Raw genomic sequence first — 17,573 nt, 5'->3', positions numbered from 1 at the left:
GATTAAATATCTTGCAGTTTTCACTCTCGCTTCTCACATTTACAAAATGTGTAAAGGGAAGGGATTTGGCTGAAGTCACTGAGACAGAAGAGGTTAAAATCAGCAGCTAGAGAAAGAAAGAGCTGTAAGACATTCTGCAAAGGCTTGTACTATGAAAACATTCATGCCTGATTTGTATCTGGAACAGGCAAGTCATTTTTTTTGGACTTCAAGGTAAGTTTCCTGTCTCAACTCAGCAAGTTATACCTGTCCAGAAACACTTAAACCCATTCTTCGTCTCAGGTTTCAACACAGCATAAAGTTTTGTGATTGTAAGGTATTTGAATAAAGATGGACTTCAGCAAGAGACTAAAGGTGTCTTGCTGATCAAGACCCTATAGATGTGTAGGAACTATATACCAGTATTACATAAATCTTAAGAAAAGTGGAAATAAATTTTTATCATTACTTTCTACTCCATTTCCTAAAAAGCATAGGAAACAGTGGATTTGGAAAGAAACATAATCTGTGTTTCTCCTGAAGCATTTTGAAGCCTCAAATGGTCCTGGCTTTTTATATTTTATGTCATTGAATTATCATAAAACAGTTTAATAAAGAAGGTTTGTGGTAGCATTAAGTAATACTAAATTTGTCTCCCTAGTAGCTACTGACTCAACTGCATGTCATACAAACATATGAGCTTTTATTCACACATTTTTAATTCTCTTATTCAGAGTGCTGAAAGATGTGTCATGTTTCCCTACTTACTCAAAAGATTGATTTAATATGACCATCTTTCCCAGTTTTAAAACAATTATTGAAAAAAAACTTCAGAGTTACTTTGGTTAGACAAAGATATTGTCCTTCAAGTGTAAACATTCTCCTAAGATGCTCATAATCAATATAACAAGTTTTTAATGTGTTAAAAAGAAGTCTTACCAAGTCTCAAAACATGCTATTTCTGTACATTATTTTAATATATAAACTACAGTAATGCTCCACTATAACACAGGTCCCTATGCTTTTACAACTGAAAAGCCTGGGTAGGCTGGCTGTCCTCAAAATCTCAATGGATTTTCCTTCAGCAAAGGCCTTATCCAAATCTTGTGAAGCTGCTAGAACTCATGAACCACTAAGGCACCTCTTAATCACATCCTTATCGCAAATGTCATGTTTGCGCTCTGCTCCCAAATAGATGAGCTGCTAGGAAGTGAAAAAGCTGTGCTATCTTAAAGAAAGGACGGCAGCAACCTGGAAAAGAAGGCAGTCTCAACAGTAATAACAGGAGTTGTTTGTGTTCTGCAGATTGCAAAGAAAAACATCAGGGCACAGCAGCTTTTCATAACTGCACACAGCTGGTAACGTCCACAAGGAATGGGAGAAGTACAGTGCCTGAAATTTCTTGTGAAATAAGGTGAATTTCTGTATTTCCTCATCATGTTATTAATTCAAATTCAAATTGTTTCTGCAGGAGAAGTTGTGGTTGCAACCTCAGGCTAGGAGCTTGCAAGGACTGTCTTTGGCCCATTAATACTACTTCTGTTTTTGTCACCCTTCCAATAGGAGGACTGACAAACCTCCTATCTAGAAGAACGAAAAATAAATTGCCAGTCGAATGCTCAATGGAAAAGTGTCTTTAAAGCTGCCAATGCTACCTTCTTCTGCTGTGAAAGACAACTTTTAAACTCAGTTTCAGAAATAATTATGCCAATTGTGGATTTTACCTGGACTCCTCATCTTACCTTTTCTAAGGAGCATTCTCAGGAACTTTTAGAATCAGAATTGTCAGTAGCAAGATGATGAAATTCACTGTACTTTGTAGAAATAGCTTTTCTCTATAATATGCTTAGAATAATTCCCCAAACCTATTCAAAATATAATTTTCTAGCAGGGAAAAATATAAACGGTCTGATGAAGGTTTAAAAAATATGAACTCATACCTTCTATGACAAAAAAAAAAGAGGGAAAATCTTCAGGGAAAGAAGCAAGGCCTCTCCCTCACTGGTGACTGAGCTTTGATTTGCACCACGGTAAGAGTTACACACAGAATATACCATTAGATAGATCTGCCTAGTTCTTGTTTCAGATACACAGGAAAACAGTCCATTTTTGAATCTCACTACAACAACCTAATTTCCTGAATAGTTGTTCTTTGATTTTGGGAAGGTGCTAAAAACTGATTCCAAATTAGCTGCTATAGGAGGAGAGAAGAGCTACTTGAGCAATGGGCTCAGACATAGATGTGGTGTGGGGAGCCTGGAAAAAGGGGGAGGGGATAGTGCAGCTCACTTGCATGATCCCAGTGCTTAAGCATTGCAGTAAATTCCACTGATAGCACAGTGAGAGATGGTCTCACTTTCCTGTGTTAAATCCGTTTTAGCAGCTGTAGGCAAAAGGGTCAAATATTTAACTTGGTATTAAACTTAGCAAAATAAACTGAGTTTCTTGTGCACAGAACATATTCATGTAAGTATATTATCCTATCTGTCTGAAAGGTCAGGAAAGGCTTAACAAAGTTTGAAACAGTTGTGCTGGAAGAGTTGAAGAGCAGAGTGCTTGAGCAACTGACCAGGCAGACCATGAATTGCCTACAGCACAGGTGGCAAAAGAGAAAGGTTTGTTTAATGTACCTTGACACTTCGAGTGGGGCAACCCCTGGTACAGCTGTGACCTGATGTTCCCACTGCATCTTCTTCCTAGGTGCCCCATTACCCATTTTTGTAGTGCTCTGTAATCAGTTTGGGGAAATACTATTTTGTTTACAACTAACAAACAAATTTCAGTGACTCTCAGCCCTGTATAAGCTTTACACAGCTTTTATAGCTGAGTAATAAGGTTTGGACACATGCATTTCATGCTCCATGCTGCTGATGCACAAAAGAACTGCAGACTTCTCTGCTGCAGCTTATGAAAACAACTGATTTTTACTGGAATGTATATATGTACACCCACACACCCCCCTAAATTTCCACATTTTGTGAGGGGAAAAAAACCTGTCTTCCTCTTCCCCTTTTTTCTATTTTTTCCCCCTCACAGCATAACAACTCACTATTAGACTCCTTAGTATTGTCCCTCTCTCCCTGCCTACTCCAAGCAGGCAGTCCTTGCAGTTGCTTCCCTTGGGATTCTGACAGCTTTAACTACACGTAGTTGAGAGGGTTTTTTTCACTTGTTATTGCTTTCATTTGGAAATGCATTTCCAATAATTTCAATGGCAAGGTTGACTTTACTTCTTGTAACAGAACACTTAGCCTAAATTGTCATGAGTAATTTAATTAATGCCTACAGGAATCTATGCTACATTTTTTATTAGCTTTTGTCATTCACTGTTGCAATTATTAATTGGCCAGTCTAACAGCCGAGGTCTTGCAAAGAAAGTGCAGCTCTCTCTCGTCACACCACTGAAATGGATAGTGTAAGGGATAGTTTTAAAGTTTGAGATGATTGTGGTTTTTTGTAGTACCTTCCATACACATTTTGGCCATTTTGTAGTACCTTTCACACACTGTGTTGTGTGCTGGAAATCACTGGTGCCTCTGGGAGTTAAGGTGGTGGAGAAAATCTTTCTGTTGATTCCAGCCTAGTCCCTCTGTGTGGGAAAAGCTGGAAGTTTTAGCACATCCCATTCTTTGCTAGGTCTCATTCTAGGGTGCAGGGTTTCAGGCAATTTCCCTCTGCTATAGATGATAAAGTTCACTTTAAAATTATTTCTGTGTCTGCCTGTATTTTTCAGAGTAAGATGCCACAAGAATGGATAGATGGACTATTGTTAGACAACATGTGCAGCACCTGCTCACTGCAGGGAGGAAGGAGGAGGATTCAAGAGATGCAGGAAGAAAGCAAATATAGGAAGAGTAAGGAGTAGATAGTGTAAGGTATCACAACCTCAAAACTCGACTGATTTGCTGGATGATTTTACAATATCATGAGAAAGTTATCATTTCATTGAAGCTGAAACTTCCCGAATTACCGAAATACAAAGACCTAGTTGGATACGCCACTAAAATTAAGGATGTCTGTCGTGGACTGGGCCAGGGTGTTGGTGGAACCGAGAGGGGAAGAGGGATTCACCAGCATGCCGGGCCCTGTTCGCCTGGCGGCATTTTTGGGAGATGATTAGTCAGGGCTGTACCTCAGAGGGATGAGGGAAATCACGTACTCTGTGTTAAGTCGAGTAAGCGCTCCTATTCCTGACAGAAAGGGTCTGGCCATTCCCTCGAAACAACCGTTTTGGATATAAACTGGGACGGAGGGCTTAATTAATATTAATTTTCGGAGGGTTTTTTTTTTCCCTTGGAGATGCTGCCCTTCCTTCCCCAGTCCTTTCAGACCCTGATCGCTTTCCAGGCGGGCAGCCCACCTACCCGCCACCGCCGCTTCCCCCTCTCCCTCCTCTGGCGCCGGGCCAGGCGGAGTAGCGGCGGCAGGGCAGGAAGGGGCCGCTGTGAGTTCCCGCGCATCCCAGTGTCCCGCTGCTGTCCCGCCGGCGTCCCGGGAGCGCTGAGGCGGTGGCGCCGCTCCCGCCCCGCCCTGAGGGCGGAGCCGGAGGAGGCACCGCCCGCGCGCTCCCCCCCGCCCCCGGCCCTGCGCCCATTGGCGCGCGGCGCATCCCCGTTAGCGCTGGCGGGGGGTCTCGCGTTGCTGGGGCCGCCGCCGCCATATTGTCGCTCTATTTTGATTCGGAGCGCAGCGAGCGCGGGGGGAGGGGGCCGGGAGCGGCGCGCGGCCCCAGCGGCGGCTCCGGCTGAGCGGGAGCGGCGCCGCCACAGCCACCGCACACACACCCTCACACACCCCCACCCCGCCCCGCCCGCCGCCGCGGCAGCACGGACCCCCTGCCCTGCTTCCTCCTACTCCTCCTCCTTCTCCGCCTCCTCCCCCCGCGGAGCGGAACGGCGGCGGCGGGAGGCTGCGGAGCGGGTCGGGTCGGCGGGGTCCCCCCTGCCGGGCGGAGGCGGCGGCGGCGCTGGTGGCGGTAGTGGCGGCGGTAGTGGCGGCGGCTGCTGCCGTGGTGGTGGGGGAGGCGGCGGCGGACGAGGAGGAGGAGGAGGAGGAGGAGGAGGAGAAGAAGCGGCAGCAGGGTAAGGCTGACCCCGCCGAGGCGGGCCTGGTGGCGGCTCCCCGGGCCGCTTTCCTGGTCCCATCCCCGGGGGGCTGCAGGGAGAGGCGCGGGCGGGCGGCAGGGGCGGGGGGCCCGGGGCTCCCGCGGCCGCTCAGCGCGCCCTGGGCTGTGGCAGGGTGAGGAAGACAGGGAAGGCCTGGGCGCGGGGAGGGAGCAGCCCCGGTACCCCGCTCGTGCCGGCGTGCTGGGGCGGGGTGGGAGAGCGGAGACGGGAAGGGACGGGAAGCCTCCGCGCTGCGGGGCGTTCAGCGAGAGATGGAAACTTATTTTCCTTCGCGAGACGCTGGAGCTTCCCGACGCGGGGAGGGATCGGGGGGCTGCGGCTGCCCGGGGAGGGGCGGGAGCTGCCAGCGGGCTCGCCTGGCTGCGGGAGGGAGTGGGGGAGAGAGAGAGGGAGGGGCTGGCCCTGCGCCTGGCAGGTGACAGGTGTGAGTGCGCTGGGCGAGACTCCGCCATTTGAGGATGAGTACCCGAGTGTCTGAGGTGTGAGGTTTTGGTGCCCCGTGTCTTTGCGGGGGCTGGCTGGGCTCGATTCCATATATAGTATATTTGGGACGTTAGTTTCCATTATTCAAGTCAATTTAATTGTCGAGTAGAAATTCTTGAAATGGTTCTGATAAGAAGGGTTTTGCAGAGAGGAGACATGTACTGTTTCTCATTTTCTTGCCTTTTTCTGTTTTATTCCTCTGAGAGACGTGGGAACACTCTGCGGAGGTGTATAGTACTCTGTCTCATTCATTGTAAGGCTGAATGTATGAAAAGTCTGAATGCTCAGTCCTGTTATTTGTAGGCAAGGCCTTCAGGGCAGAAACCTGGTGTTCTTTGTGCTGTGCCTGGTGGCTCGGCAAGGCCTGGTTTGTTCCCAAGACCTGCGGGTGTTTCTGTATTAATGATGGTAAGCATATACATGAAAAAAGAATTCCAGAGGGATGCATCTTAGCAAGGAGAGGGTTTCAGGTGTGGTTTTCTAGTCATAAGTTTAGGATATCTGATACAGACTTGATAAAGCAGTTTCTGAAGTTCACCCATAGAACGCTGAAAATGGTGCTATAATTTTCAATATTCAAACATATGCCTTCTAAATGTAAGCGTAAATCAGATAAAGTCTTTCTTTTAGACTGTTCAAATTAGTTCATGTCATGATTTTACCCACCAAAATGGTACTGTTCATGCACTACTTTATAAGGAGGGCTAATGATGCTGTAGCAATAGCATTATATTCACAATTTGCCACAATTTGCTGAAATCAGGAATAATTTTCAGCTTAGCTATTGATTTGCTAGATAATTAGGCATTTATGTTACACATACGTATTTCAATTCTTTGTTCTTTACCTATACTTTTGTAATTGGGTTTTGTCAAACTCCAGAATTCTGATACCTGCTTTTGGCAAGAGGGAAGTTCCACTGACACATTAGGAGAGACATGTCATCAGCTTCAGTGAGTTCTGCTCTGCATTTTAAATGAAAATTTCAGTCAATTGTGACTGTGATCCACATGTTAAACTTGGGGATTCTTAACAGTGGATAGTACCTTGGTTTCTGCTGCAGCAGAATGAACCCTCAGTTGAGTCTCAATTTCTTATAAAAACTGAGAAGACCTGGGTGTTTTTTCTCATATTGCTTCACAGGGGAGAGAGCTTACAAAGGGGAAGAGGTAAGGAAGGTGGTTGGTGGAGGTACTCAGTCTGTGTCATCACAATTTTGTGTTTCAGAGACACTTGATAAAACATCATCCCTATCATTACATGTGGAGGCAGTGCCATCTTGCTATGCTCTGCTATGCTACCCTTACTTATGCCAGCTTTTTGAGACTTCATGATATGCATACCATTATCTTTCTCAGTATAAGAGAAGCCAAATGATTCTACTCTCTTCCTTTGTATCTGCTGATACAATAATGGAATTCTTGAAGATAGGCACTCTTCCTATGACAGTGTCCTGGTAGAAACTTCTCTTTTCCAGCAGTGACAGAATGGAAGAAGATAGTGGTTTTCCCCACCATGGCATTGCTTTGAAGGCCAAGGTCTTGTGTTATTTTGTAATGGTTTTTTGGTGTTATAGGTAACGGGTATGCTTCTTGAGTCTTGTAGAATGAAACCTATCATCTGTTGAAGAGATTATTCTCAGAAAAAAAAAAATTTCTTTTTTTGCTAGACAGCTTAAAGAGCTGGTGGCAAACTATTTCTTTGTGAGAGTGTACTTTGAAACATAAAACTGTGTTACTGTTCATCCTCTTGCAAGTGCTGCCTCCTTATCATGATCTCCATGGTTGGAAACACTGGAAGAAATAAGTTGGTCAGACGTGACCTCAAGTTTATGAAATGACTGTAAATTTAGGACTGCAGAATCAGGCTGATCTTTTCTGAAGTGCTGCAAGTGAAATGCTGAACGATGTTACTGTTGGTGCTTTTACAGAAAACAGAACAAAAATTCCAGTGATTCAGAACTGGATTTTTTTAAAGCTATATTCAAAATTCAAATATTTAAATGTTTGACATGAAAGGTAACTTTTTTACCACAAATGTATACAGTTATTCAAGCTGGGTTTTTCTCACTTCGTTGGTGTAGTAGGTTATCTCAATTGGGCAAGTATGTTCTTTCAGTTTCAAGGAGGAGAAATGCTGCTGGATGCTCTAATTAATCTTGAACCTCTCTTAGCAACTGGTCTGGTTTGGATTCCACATATTTGAATGCAACTGTGAAAGCAAGAAAGCTGTCAGATGTACAACTGGATAATATTTTTTTATAAACTCTTCAATGTCATCAGGGGTTTTTCAGTATAATTGTTGTCTCAATTTCAACCTCTCTTGAGAATGCTTACCAAAAAATCACTGACATAATATTGATGCTTTCCCTGCCAGAAGCTTTTGTAGAGCTTTATCCTAATTATAATAAAATTAGGGATTTATTTTTGTTGAACTGATCAGCAAGTACAACTCTCAATCAAGAAATTACTGCAAATGCTATACCAACATAGTGAGTTTTCTGGTTTCGGTTACGCCGACTTTAGGTGATGTTCCTGAATTGGTAGTAATTGGATTCTAGTGAAACCCAGTGAAATAGCTTGATATAAGTAAAGTTAAAAGATCTGTAGGGTTTGTGTGTAGTATCCCAATATTTGTGGAACATGACTGTTGCTGAATGAACAGCAGCTGGGATATTCTTGTTGCCGTTGATGCAGTTAAGGTGTAGTTAAATAGTTAATATTTTTAGAACGTACTAGATTTTTGTTGGTTGCAAGAAGTCAAGCATAATTTGGTATTGCACTAAATAAACTGTAAGTTAATACTTAGAGAATTCTACCAGAAAAATACTCTATTTTTTGTTTGTTTGTTTGTTTGAAATATGCATTTTACTCTTAGAAAAATGTTATGTGGAATCAATTTTTGTTACAATAGTCAAAATGTGTAGCTCTTTTCTGTTCTAAGCACAGATGAATATCAGATTTCGCTCTCTTTAATGATGAGTGGTTTAAAGCTCATTCAGATCCTGGTTGTACTGTGAACAGAATCTAATTTTTCCATTATTTAAAAATCCGTGTTTCAGCATGGATTTAAACATTGTGCTCCCTTTAGTGTTTAAAAAACCATTAACTTAGGAATACATATATTCCATGGCAGAAGAAAACTGTATGTTGAATATGTGAGTTTTTTAAAAATGGTCACCCAAGCAACTAGGACTGTACACCTATTAGTCACGATATTGTTAGATTTGCCAAAATTTGCCAAAAATTGGACGCAGACACTTTATATGCTTACTGCTTTGATAATTAACTTAAGGTAGATTACCGCTTAAATGTAAAGTGTCTTCTGCTTGTTCCAAAATTAATCAAATCTGGTGTAATGTGGTGTTGGCTGACTGGTCTTCCGGGGCTGCCAATGGAGAAGGCAGAATTCCACCTGCTTTTACTCTCATTGAAAGCACGAATTCAAGTTACTTTTTTCCACAACGCTGCCAGTTTTCACAAAATTTGTAGAATCCTTTTTACCTGTGAGATTTTATATGTCGTTATATATATGTGTTATATATTTTTATATGAAAATGATCAGAGGATGCAAATAGTTATTAAAAAGACAAACAAAACACATAAATGCAATTTCTTTAGGAAGCCTTACCTAACTGGACATGCTAGAAAATAAAATTTTGCGGTTTGGGAGTTCAGAATCAGCTGTTCTCTTGTGGATAAAAATGTTGAGATGCACCTATTTTCTGTGGGATTTTTTTTTTAAGAAATAGTTGCTGGTTTTGTGTATTTGTGTACTGTATAAACTGTCTTCGGTTTGCTTTTCTAAAGTCACAAATCTTGAGCAATCATATTTTGTTTAATCTTGTGTCTCGGTAAATTTTTAGCTCATCAAAATTTCGGCAGAGAAATTAGCCAAGGGTCAAGGTGTGAAAGATTGCACATTATAATAATGTTGAACAAAAGTTAAACTTCTTAGAGTTGATGGCTTCATTAGGATCATCTCTTTAGGGGAAAGTTTTGCATGAACTTAGCAGTTACCGGTACTTAGCTGCCAGTTGTCTGTGGGGTAAGAACCAGGTATGAAGTGCTGTACTCTTTTCTTCAGTCAGTAGTTAGAGGACATGAGAGGTTAAGTATATTGTGGCCAGTGCTTGGAAGAGAGCGGTAAGATAATAGGCATCTGGGATAGAGGTGGAATGTGACCAATTGGAACACAAGGGCATGGCTGAGACAGAGAGAAAATCTGTGGGAAATGGGACTATATTACTTCTGCTGTTTCTGGGACAGCGCCCTGAACAAAAATCACATTAGAATAGGTTCTTAAGAAGATGAAGGTTGAAAAAAAAAACCGTTTGGTGACGTTGTTTCCACTCATTACACAGCCTCTTGAGCTGTGCCTGCTCTTGTGTTTGTGTGGGTCTGATTGCACAGGAGTGCTCAGACTGAAACAGTGTGTGAAGGAGCAGGGGGCAAGAATGCACATAAGTAAGGGAGAAGTTACATAAGTGTGTAGGACAGACATGTTTTTCTCAAAATACACTATCAAAAACATTATTTTATTGTTATGTCATGTGTAGTTACAGTTTCTTTAGATAATGGGACTTACATGTTGGTTGTATGCTGGTAGTATAATTCAGTTGTGTTTCTGTGGGCTGTTGCATACAGTGGTACATGTGATGTACTCCCAGGTCTAGCCGATTTATTTGTGAAGATGAGCCATGGTAGTAGCAAATTATTTTAGTAAGCCTGAAATTATTTGCTTTTTAATATAGATTTATTACAAACTAAAGATTTTCTGGAGGTTTTTGGGTCTTGAAATAAGAATTTGCCTGGTACACCTCTATTTTGTCCATAATGCTAGTAGAAACGAGTAAGAAATAACTGGCAGATGGAAAACACTCTTTAACAGCAACTTTTTAATTTTATTTGCTGCAGCCCGTCTTTCCTGTTACCAGGTGTTTTCATAAGTGACTTGTAGAAAGATCAAGCATAAATATGTTTAGGGAGTAACTCTTAGGGGCTGTCAAAACTAGGGCTTTAGAATGCATTTTTCAAAGGAAATTGTATTGTGTGTAAAAATGTCTTGCTGATCCATCCGTTTATCAATGTGTTCTCAGAATGTCTTTTTTAACACGGTAAATGAGACAGATTTAGTAAAGTAACTAAAAAAAAAATACAGTAACTTTCAAAATTTAACTGTGCCACAGACATTAGCTACTGATCTGATGCCTCAGAAGCTATGAGTGACATCTATATGCAGATAAGTCATCTCTTTGCTTGAAGCTGTTTGGGTTCTGGAAATGGATTTCTGTTTTGTACTGAAGGCTAGAAATGCAGAAAGTGCTTTCCATATGTAAGTCCTAAGCCCGATTTCCCCAGGTAGAAAGAAATTAACTGTTTTATCTATGTATAGAAAAATACCCCACACAAATAAGAAATATGTAAGTTATATTTAAGTGTGGTCTGTAATTATATCTTTTGTCAATTCATGTTGTGTTTAAACTCTTAAGAACTGAAGTCTCCCCTCCCAGCATCCATGCTGTGCTTTATATCTCTTTTTGTAGTATTCTCCTGTCTTTTTACAGCATTCATAGTTTTTTCTGTTTGTTTTTTCTGTTTATTTTTTCTTTACTTTTTGAAAAATCTGTGCCATGCAGAATTTATCTTCTCCAAGCACTTTACTGACATCCTATCATATTTGTAGGTGAGCAAGAAAAGAGGAAATTTGGTCATTCATATCCTCTCCGTTTGCCTTGCCTAGGCATGCTGATCTATACTTTATAGCTGAAGCATTAGTGCCTCTTGTTTATATTTCACTTTGTCATTCATTTTTGTTCTAAACTTTCTTGGATACCTTTCTTAAGAGACTCATTCAGCACTCGTCATTTTATTCCCATTTTATCTCTTCAGAGTATCACTGCTAAGTTTTCCCCTCCTTCATTTACGTTTTCCAGAGAGAATGATAGGAAAAAAAAGTCTTGAGTTCTGTACTTGGATTTCTTTCTATTCATTCAACTGGTTCAAACTGCAACTTTCCATTTGTTGAACAAGCATTTGTTTTTCAAAGAGTATGGTAGGTTATCTTTCTTAAAGAGCCTTCTTAAGTCTAGCAGCCTTAAAGCCTGGGAACAATCACCAGGCCTCAGCAAAAGTGTGCTTAGAAAGGCATTTTAGGTTGACGAGTACAAAGCAGTAAAAAATCTGGTGTCTTGCTCTCTTTTTTTCTTTTTTTAAGTACTACTCTTGTCTTTGGCAAACGGGGATAAGATTATTTTGTATGCACAAAGCTGTGTATTTAAAACTATCTTACTGTACTAACTGCCAATACCAGATTATTATATTGTATTGACTATAGTTCAACCTGGATTAGGCCCTTTTGTTCAAAGCAGTGTATAAATATTTATTAAATAAGTCAGTCCTGGAAGAGTTTGCAGTCCCATGAACAATAAATTTGTATATCTAGGTTGGATATCTACACATGTTGGATTAGACAAAGACATTTAGCAAAGTATTTTTATCTTCCATTTATTAGGCCTGTTAGTTCTCCAGTCATTTTAAAAGAGTTACAGTCTTTAAAAATTAATTAAAACTGTCTTTGATAGAAGTAATTCATTTAGTGATGTTTTGACATGACTTTTAATATTTGTCTGGCAAATTCTTAGAAGAGTTATCAAAGTACTTGAGTTAGACCCCACTAGCTTGTATTCATTGGTCACTGCTTAGGATAGAGGTCAGTGTATCAAAGCTGAGAGCTGAAGATTATCACAGTGGATCACACCTGTGACATACTTGGGGCTTCACTCAGTATGAGAATTTTTCATTTCATCAGAAAATTAGTTGAATACAAGGAAAATTTAACCACAAGCAGTTTCTTAAAAAATATATTTTATTTTGTCCTGTACCCGAGTTAAAACTTAGCATGTACATATGTGTAAAAAAGGTTGCTAAAGGATCAGTTTTTATGCCTCTACAAGAAACCCATTTTGATCTTTCTTTTCCATGCATAAGGTGCAACGCTTTCTTGTTCCTCTTCCACAGTATCTGGTGAAGGAGAATAAAATAAATTGTAAGCAGCAGATGAAAGCTGTTGTTTGGATTGTGGAAATTCCTGTTCTTTCCCATCTCTTGTGTCTAGCAGGTGATGTGTTAAGCAGCAAGGTTCAGAGAAAACACCCATTATTTGTTTCTTTTTCCCTGCATGGGGCTGAAAACCCCTGTGGTTTCCAGATCAAAAGGAAAATACAGTTTCTGCCAGTAGTGCTTTCATACATATACTGTGGAGGAAAAATATCAATTTGACAATGTGGTATCTTCACTGTTTTGATGATATTAGTCTTGTCCAAGCTGGGAAAGGTACCAGCATGGCTGCATGATTCTGGATGGATGAAAGAGTGTCATCCTTCCATAATGTGTGCACAGAATGGTGTTACTTATCTGGAAGAGCTGCAACATTGAGTGAGTAGTTTTGGTTCATTGATACAAAAATACGTCTTTGCTCCATGAAAGGAGTTCTTTTGCTATTTTGTCAGTATTCTGCATACATGAATTACTCTTGAAGTAATATAACAAAATGTCTTTGAGATAAGAGGTTTAGAGCAAAAAAAAAGGAAGAACACAAGTGTTTGTGAGCATCAGGGGCCATCGATATTTTGCTGTGACTGAACAGGGAAGATTGCTTTCATTGACACAAGCAGCTGGTCCCTTGTTCTGGTCTCATCTGTCTGTGAGCCAGGGCAGTTTCTGAAAGGGTGGTTAGAAAATTAACCAGATTGCTATTCAATATAGGTGATCTCTGGGTGCTGAGGTGCTGCTAGATCAGTCTGGCAGCCTCCTGGAACTTCACATTGAGGGGATTGTTTTGCAGTACATCAGTGACAGGGCATGGATTTGCCATCTTTTCCTCTGAGTTCACTGATGTGGTTTTAGTATGAGCCCAGAAATAGATTTTTTTGCAAAACTGAGGTATGGTAGGAAAGCCAGAAGAAATAAGAGTTAGTTAAGCTGGTATTGTGGATGATGAAAGCCCCTTATGAAACTGTAGACCTGAGAGTGGTCCTGTGACAGAGAAGAAAGAAGACCAGTTCAAGGAATCATCCCTACACATTGTGGCACTGCAGCTGTTTGGAGTCACCAATTGAAATATTGAAATGGTGTAAATTAAAAGCTAGCCTTTCAAAAAGTAGAGCTAACTTCATTAGTTGAACTAACTTCACCACAGAACCCACCTATGTGGATTCTACTACTGTGCAAAATCTTCAGTAGTGACCTACCTGGATGAAAGGTGGTAACAAGTAATTTTTCTCCTCTTATCTGAACATAATCAAGAAGACTTAAATGCTTTCAACAGCTATATTTTAATTAGCTTTAAGTGATGGTGCCTGCAAGAATTGTAGCAGTCTTCTCTTTGTCAATAAGAAAGAGTTTTTTCTAAGGTTTTGTGATCTTTAAGTGCTGTAGTCCAGTTTCACAGTGCAGTAGGAAATTCAGCTCCCACTGAAACTTGTGAAAGGGTGACTAATAGGTGCAATGAGTTATATAAACCATGGAAAGAGAGAAAGATTGAGAGAAAAGGTGCAGCACTTGTTGACTCTTGAGGAAAAATATGGTTAAAATAGGATAGCAAAACAGATGATTATTTGTAATGATGTTCATGTTTCACCTGTGTACTACAAAGGAGCATTATTTGTGGCCTAGAGTTGAGCGTTTTGTAACCTTTAATGGTTATAAGGCAAACTAGTGAATCTCTTAAATTATGATCTGCTATTCAAACATATTAATGAATTCAAAGCTTCAGTTAAAGATGAGTAAATTAAAACTAGTATATATGTCTTCTTTCTTTCAGTTGCAGATTTTGAATGGACTTTGGAACTCAGCAGTAGCTGCTAATCTGTCTGCATGTTCAGATTTTAGGCTGAGATATACCAACAACTTCAGGCTAAAGCTTAGGCTGTGATTTCTTTCATGTTTTCTTGGTTGTGTTTATTGTATTGGTTTTGCTTGATTTCTTAAGGGTTTTGATTGCTAGTAGTTTTGCTGTGACAAGAGAGTATCTTAAAGTACCACCTAATGGAGTTAGCAGAGTTGATGGAGCTACAGGCTTCCTTCCTGTTGAAACTGGCCAAAAGAACAGGCCAAACTGAAGCTTATGTTTCTTCAGTGCTGAGCCAGGGGCAGCTCTCTGGAATGTTTTTTCCACTCCCCATCAATGAGTGGGGAAATCCTTGCCAATGCAAATGAGACCTGCAACTTGCCTCAACACAATATAATTTATACTAGGAGGAATAATTCAGAGTTATACTAGCATGGGATCTTGTTAGTTAAAAAAATTTGTCTTCGTGTTTGAAGTTTTTAAGAGTCTTGGACAAAACAGTATTTCAGCATTGTCTGTGTGACTTCAAGCTGCTGCCTGTTTGTGATAAGGGCAAGTCATCACCTTACACTGTCACATCAATGAATGCTGCAGAATGCCTGCAGTGACTGTGCAGACTGTTGAAATTCACTGGTTTCAAAAGCCCTTTCTCATTTTATGTTTTACTATTGCCACCTTCTCTGGCTGTTGTAGCTTTGTTTTTTGGTATGCATGGATTGACTGGGATTTAAAATCGATTTAAGAGCCTAGCAATGCAGCTTTGTTTGCCTGGTGAACTTAAGAATTTGTTTTCATTCCTTTATCATGCTTTTTGAGCCTCTTGTGAGAATGAAACTCTATGTAATTGGAAAGAACAGTACTTCGTTTGCTATTTATTTATAGGGGGAAACAGTGGTGATATCACAAAATTAAAGCATGAGGTATTTTTTTTAAATATATACCTTGGTTCTTGCCAGTTCCTCTAAAAAGTCCCCATCTACATTTTTTAATTATGCCTGCCTGTAACCGACGGCTTATTAGTTTGCTGGACAAGCATTAGAAAATTGGGATGAGTGAAAAATTGAATTCTTGTGAAATACAGAGCCAAATAGTTACAAATCCTTTGCTGCTTTATCACTGCTCATTTTATCTTTCAAAAGTTGGTCTACTTCTATTAACAGGACTCTTATCTTTGTTGCAAATGCAAGAAATGTATTAGTATGTCAAAGCTGCAAAGAGCTATCTGCACTAGCAGAGTTACTTTTTCACCATGCATTTGTTTAATATTTATTTTTATAAAATGGGTTCTCAGCTTTCTTTAGTTTCCTGAAAATACACAATATCTAGCTGTATATCTAGTTAGAAGATAAACATTGAGGTTTAACAGTTCTTAATTGTATGTACTTTTTATATTTTTTTTCTTTAATAAAAGGCTATCAGTTGTTATCAGTATCCAGAAGATATATCCAGACTCTATCCAGAAAACACTGTGGAAAGTCAAAATCTGAGTAGAAATGGTTTGTTTCTATTTTCTTCTGCTTCTGTCTCCACAGTTTACAGAAAGGGTCTGGAACAGGAATCACACAAGGACAAAATATTAATTGCAAGTCTGGGTTTTTTTAATGTGAATTTTAGTCTTGTGTAAAACTTACTGCTGCTGTGGGACTCTGTTTCTTCCCAAGTGATGTGACAAAGTGGAAGACCATACAAGACTAAAAGCTCTTTACTCACCTGCTGCCACGAGGCATCTTTTTTATTCTTTCTCAGCTTTCCTGTTACTTTTCCTTGTCTGCCTTTTACAGCACAGGTTACTTACTTAGTTAATTTTTTCCTTTTGGGTAGCTAGTTGTCTTGTGAGTATGTATCTGTTGTCAGGATTCTTGTACAGATTTTTACTTGTAAAGGTAATAAAAAAAATAGATGATAGGTTACTTTGTAAAAGGGTTATTTATCGTCTTTTAAAGGTTGTAACAGCAGGAAACATAGGTACTGAGAGGCTGTGAATGCTGGAGACATTTCAGCTCTTCCTAGCTTTCCTCTCCCCTTTCCTTGTTAATCTCCTTCCACCAAATCCTGCATGGAGTAACATGCGGAAAAAAGGATCAGTGGTATTAGTCCCTTACATAACAGCAAGTGAGGTTTTCTTTGCATTTTTCTTCCTTAATAAACGGATGGAGAATAACTAGCACTTTTTGTCTCCCTTGAGGACAGTTCATAGTTAAACATGGGAAACCTAGGGGAAAAAAAGCAATTTTAAAAATTACATATTATCAGTTCCTTGATAGGAAATCTGTATCTTAATGTAGAAGAAAAGTATGGGAAGCTAACTGGGAGCTAGAGGAATAGCTGCTTAGATGTCTGCTTGTTACTTTTCTTGTGCATCAAATAGGGCCTTGGAAGAAAAGAACAGGAAAACCAAGTTGTATGGGCACCACCATGAGTATTTCTATTTGATTCATGCCTGTCAGTATCTGTTACCTCATCTTGGTGTGGGTGGAGGATTTTTTCACAGGTTAGTGGATGGCTTTTTGTTTATTTCTGCCTATTACTACAAATTTGGCAGAAAATAAGTGGAAAGTAGAGGCTTCCTCCCAAATATTGCAGTGGTGCTCTTAGGTTTGCCCTTATATGTGTTGGTTTGGGAGCTAATAGAGAAGAGGAAACAACAACTAGTTTTCCATGGCCACACTTCACCCTTTCTTTCCCCTTTTTTCCTGGCAGCTGTCAAAAGTTCTCCACCATTACCCCAGGGATTTCTGCCAGTGCAGTTTCACAGGTGAAGATAACTGCAGATACAAAGTAAAGCTCTGTTAGCCTGAAACTATGGCAGCCCAGCTGCGAGTCTCTTCCTAATATGGATACCCTTTGTATCCAAGGGTTTCAACTGCCCTTCTAGAGAAGATTGTCAGAAAAGGGGAGTTCTGTGGCCATTTTTTTGCTTATGGTACTGTGTTAAATAGCTAAAGGTATTTTTCCCTAACTCTTGATGGGAGGTTCTCTCTTGGTGTTGTTCTACCAGTCTTTCTGAAACTTCTCCACTCCTTTTCAGTTCAGATGCTGTTTTGACAGAGTTCTTTCCAATTATAGCTGCTACAAATTGAAGGAAGTAGTTAGCTGTTATTTACCTTTTGTATTGCTTCTCTGGAACTTGTATAT

The 17,573-nt window shown here is 40.3% G+C and overlaps 1 protein-coding gene across 1 annotated transcript in view; it reads left to right on the top strand.

Moving 5' to 3' along the window:
• Window positions 1–4,799: 4,799 nt before the first annotated feature.
• The window catches only part of TAB2 (TGF-beta activated kinase 1 (MAP3K7) binding protein 2), a 61,219-nt gene continuing 48,445 nt past the window's right edge, over window positions 4,800–17,573 (top strand). The window contains exon 1 of the mRNA XM_088053692.1: window positions 4,800–5,060. The gene's annotated coding sequence lies outside the window, so the exon portion shown is untranslated. The remainder of the gene's footprint in view (window positions 5,061–17,573) is intronic.

This window comes from Pseudopodoces humilis, chromosome 3 (assembly GCF_049639895.1).
Source record: "Pseudopodoces humilis isolate 2021_Gansu_Grassland_sample_001 chromosome 3, ASM4963989v1, whole genome shotgun sequence".
In the NCBI taxonomy this organism is placed as follows: domain Eukaryota; kingdom Metazoa; phylum Chordata; class Aves; order Passeriformes; family Paridae; genus Pseudopodoces; species Pseudopodoces humilis.
The sequence above is the reverse complement of the archived record's forward strand: the minus strand, read 5'-3'. Positions and strand labels throughout refer to the sequence as shown.